We start from the raw sequence: 5,123 nt of genomic DNA on the forward strand, positions 1-5,123 counted from the left end.
GGCCCTAGGTTAGGATCGAAATTATAGTTAGAATATATATTATAGTTAGGATATATAGTATAATTAGAAAATATATTATAGTTAGAATATATATTATAGTTAGAATATATATTATAGTTAGAATACATATTATAGTTAGGATCGATATTATAGTTAAAATAGATATTATAACCACTGGCTTGGTGAGTGAGTGGGAATCGAACTCGGGTCCGCCGGGTTCGTAGTGCAGCGCTCGAACCAGCGCGCGACCACTGCCACCACCGATGCCCAGTAGAAGTCGTGCGCACGCACACACGCAGTGACGTCATCATCGGCCATGGCCACCCCACCGCTGGATGAAGGCCTCCCCAATCAGTCGCCATCCCTCGCGCGCCTGCGATGCGCCACTCCACGCGGCACCTGCAGCTGCAACACGCGGCGGCGGCGGCGATCTCGCGGCTCCATCTCCGCGGGGGACGTCCGTCCTCCTCCTCCTCCTCGGGCGCGTTCCGTTCCTGGACTGCCACTCCGTTACTGTCTCCACCAGCGTCCCTTGTAGCCGTGACGCGTCCTGTCAGAACCCCCCCCCCCCCCCACTTAAATATCCATCAATAAGAATAATGCACATTTGTAAAGTGTCAAGTTTCATCCGTACATCGCAATGCGCCCCGTGTACGGAAACCAGGAACGAGACGGAACCTGCAGGGCACAGGGCCAGGACTAGGGGGTGAGAGGCCAGTTTAGAGCGGCGAGTCTTCGAGACAGACTGCATCTTTGTTAACGACTCTGATCGCCGTGTTAGCCAAGGCGAAGCGTTGTTCCCTAGCTTGGAGGCTGCACTGGCAACAGCCGGGCCAGCCCCAGGAGCAGAGCCTTGACCTCGGAGTCCTAGTTAGAAGAAGCGATCTGAAGGTCTCAGGGACTCGTGGGAGTTTAGAGACGGAGCAGTTTCTGTAGATGCAGCACCACTGTGGCCCCAAAAGGAAATGTAACTAATAGGCAACGTTTCGGCCAATGCCCCTTCTTCATAGCAGTGCGAGTTGGGCTTGTGCACCACCGCCGAATAATTTGTAGAATTCCCGAGCGATCCTTGATGCCTGCGTCGATGTCCTCTGACCCGCGCGTGCCTCTCTGCGTCTCTCCGTCGGCCCCGGCGCTCACCCCGCCGGGCGCCTCCTCGCTTTGTGATTGACGGCAATGGCAGCCACAGGGGTTGGGACTCGTCGGGCAAAGTGGAGATGGAGCCGTGAAATAATTGGAGCGTTGCATCGTGGAACCGTGAGAGATGGCAGCCGGCTTTGGAGCCGTCATCATCCAGCAGTGGCTTGATGGCGGCTGATGATGACAGTGGATGATGATCGTTGGTGTCGACTGCCGCGTCACGAGTGTCAGTCACAGAGTGACGCGGATGTTCGGAAAATCATCGCCACGCGTCTCAACATGCCCCCTCTGACGTTCTCACGCTCACTTCCATCATCATCACCACCAGCCGTGCCCTGTCCACTGCTGGATGAAGGCCTCTCCAAGTCGCCGCCATCTCGGTGGTCGCTTCCATGAAACGCACCGCGATGTCGGAGAGCAGCCGGCCAGGCCGCCACGGCACGCGACGAGCTGGGGCGGTCAGAACCACGCCCACCGCACCAGGCACTCACTTGAGGCTGAGTCCACCTAGGGGATGGCCAGGATAGATTGAGAGATATCATCACTGGTGCTGACCGTGAGCGGGAATTTGAACTCGGGCCGACGGGGTTCGTAGCGCAGGGAACGAACCGCTGCACTTCCGGCCCCAACACACAAAACAAAGACAAAGATCCCCCGTATAGCCCGTAACAGACTGTTGGGGCAAGTGCTGTTAGCGAGCGCCTATGAAGGCCTCACGTCACACGAGGGGGGTGGTTGGCCAGCACCACGCCCGGCCGCCTTTGTCTCCCTAGTGGCGATGTTTTTACTCACCGCACCAGGTACTCATTTGAGGCTGAGTCGACCGAGGGGAGGCCCAGGGCCGGTTCAGATAATCGTCACTGGTGGTGTTGGCCATGAGCGGGAATCGAACTCTGGTGGCCGGGTTCATAGCGCAGCGTAGCGCTAACCACTCCACCACCGCTCCCCACACGCACACAGGCTCGCTCATGAGTTCGTAACCGGGGTAGGGGGGGGCGATAGCGGTTTAGGATATGGGGATGGGGGTGGGGGTCGTGGTGGGGGGGGGGGGCGGTAAATGGGCTTGGGAAAGAGAACACGTGAGCGCTTTAACGTACGGCGCGCGCACACACGTTCACACGCACACACACGTTCACACGCACATTCAGACACACACACATTCACACACACATACACGTTCACACACACACATTCACACACACACACGTTCACACGCACATACACACGTTCACACACACACATTCACACATTCACACACACACGTTCACACACACACACTCACACACACATACACACACACATTCACACACACACTCACACACACACACGTTGACACACTCGCGCCCGCTCGGGTAAAAGCTGCCCGAGGGGGGTCTCTGCCTCCCCGCAATGAGAAGAGCGACTTCTGTTTCGGAGTCCGCCAGGGGACAACGATGCATTTAGCACTCACTCACTCACATAGACACACACATAGACACACATAGACATAGACACACTTACATAGACACACACACATAGACATAGACACACACTCACACTCACATAGACACACAGACACACACACACACTCACATAGACACACAGACACACACACACACTCACATAGACACACACACATAGACTCACTCACTTACATAGACACACACAGACATAGACACACACATATAGACTCACTCACTTACATAGACATACACATAGACACACACAGACACACACACACTCACATAGACACACACAGGCACACACACATAGACTCACTCACTTACAGAGACACACACAGACATAGACACACACACACATAGACTCACTCACTTACATAGACATACACATAGACATAGACACACATAGACACACACACTCACATAGACACACACAGACACACACACATAGACTCACTCACTTACAGAGACACACATAGACATAGACACACATAGACACACACAGACATAGACACACACACATAGACTCACTCACTTACATAGACACACATAGATCTTGTCAATGATTTCAAGGCAGCTGGGACCATAGTCACCAAGCAAACAGTTGGTAGCACACTACGCCGTGAAGGACTGAAATCCTGCAGCGCCCGCAAGGTCCCCCTGCTCAAGAAAGCACATATACATGCCCGTCTGAAGTTTGCCAATGAACATCTGAATGATTCAGAGGACAACTGGGTGAAAGTGTTGTGGTCAGATGAGACCAAAATGGAGCTCTTATGCTTTGGGGGTGTTTTTCTGCTAAGGGGACAGGACAACTTCACCGCATCAAAGGGACGATGGATGGGGCCATGTACCGTCAAATCTTGGGTGAGAACCTCCTTCCCTCAGCCAGGGCATTGAAAATGGGTCGTGGATGGGTATTCCAGCATGACAATGACCCAAAACACAGGGCCAAGGCAACAAAGGAGTGGCTCAAGAAGAAGCACATTAAGGTCCTGGAGTGGCCTAGCCAGTCTCCAGACCTTAATCCCATAGAACATCTGTGGAGGGAGCTGAAGGTTCGAGTTGCCAAACGTCAGCCTCGAAACCTTAATGACTTGGAGAAGATCTGCAAAGAGGAGTGGGACAAAATCCCTCCTGAGATGTGTGCAAACCTGGTGGCCAACTACTAGAACGTCTGACCTCTGTGATTGCCAACAAGGGTGTTGCCACCAAGTACTAAGTCATGTTTTGCAGAGGGGTCAAATACTTATTTCACTCATTAAAATGCAAATCAATTTATAACATTTTTGACATGCGTTTCTCTGCATTTTGTTGTTGTTATTCTGTCTCTCACTGTTCAAATAAACCTACCATTAAAATTATAAACTGATCATTTCTTTGTCAGTGGGCAAACGTACAAAATCAGCAGGGGATCAAATACTTTTTTCCCTCACTGTACATAGACACACTCACACAGACACACACAGACACACACATTGACACACTCACACAGACACACTCACATAGACACACACACATAGACTCACTCACTTACATAGACACTTCATAATAACTCACATAGACACTCGCTGGTTCAGCAGTTCCACTGCTGGATATTTTTTTCCGCCTGAGGACGACCGCTTGTGTTGCGATCGAAACGTCGTGATTTATTATTTGTTATATAATTTTTCTACCTACGTGACTTTACCGAAAGAACCAAAGAGAATGGATTCCTGCAGTCACGAAAGCTTCAGATCAAGAAAGCCTTTACATATATACATACACACGTGCACTCACACGTATCATGATTCTCCATGACGAAAATCATGACGATGACGGCATCATCACGATTGTCCAAATGATGATGATGGTTGTGATGTTGCCGATAAGGATGGATTTGATGGTAGTATCGATGTCTGTGTTGATGATGATGATGATGACGACTGTGTGTGACCGATGCTCGTCATGATGAGGATGAAGACGGTGATTGAGACATCCTCGGCGATGGTAAAGACGGCGATCCTAAGAGCGATGGCGATGGTGCTTGACCCTGCTGCTGATGATGGCGACGGCCCCCATTGGACGGGGATTGCGTCGCGCTCTGCCTCCGCGCTGCTGATGAGCGCCTTTGAAGTCGGCGCCTGCGCGTCGCCCGTGGGAGCTTCGCTGTCCAATCTCCCTGATTGAGACCTCAACCCCCCCCTCCCTCCCCCTCCCTCCCCCTCCCTCCCTCCTCTGCCTCTCGCGGTGCGGACGGCGCCGCCGCCTGCCCAGCCCAGAGCCTCGCGCAGCGCTCGCAAACCACAGCGCCAAGAGGCGGCACACAGACAGTGGTGGTGGTGGTGGTGAACACGTGACGGTGGTGGTGGTGAACACGTGACGGTGGTGGTGGTGAACACGTGACGGTGGTGGTGGTGAACACGTGACGGTGGTGGTGGTGAACACGTGACGGTGGTGGTGGTGGTGAACACGTGACGGTGGTGGTGGTGAACACGTGACGGTGGTGGTGGTGGTGGTGGTGGTGAACACGAGACGGTGGTGGTGAACACGTGACGGTGGTGG

This window comes from Lampetra planeri, chromosome 16 (genome assembly GCF_965212315.1).
Source record: "Lampetra planeri chromosome 16, kcLamPlan1.2.h2, whole genome shotgun sequence".
Taxonomy (NCBI): Eukaryota; Metazoa; Chordata; class Hyperoartia; order Petromyzontiformes; family Petromyzontidae; genus Lampetra; species Lampetra planeri.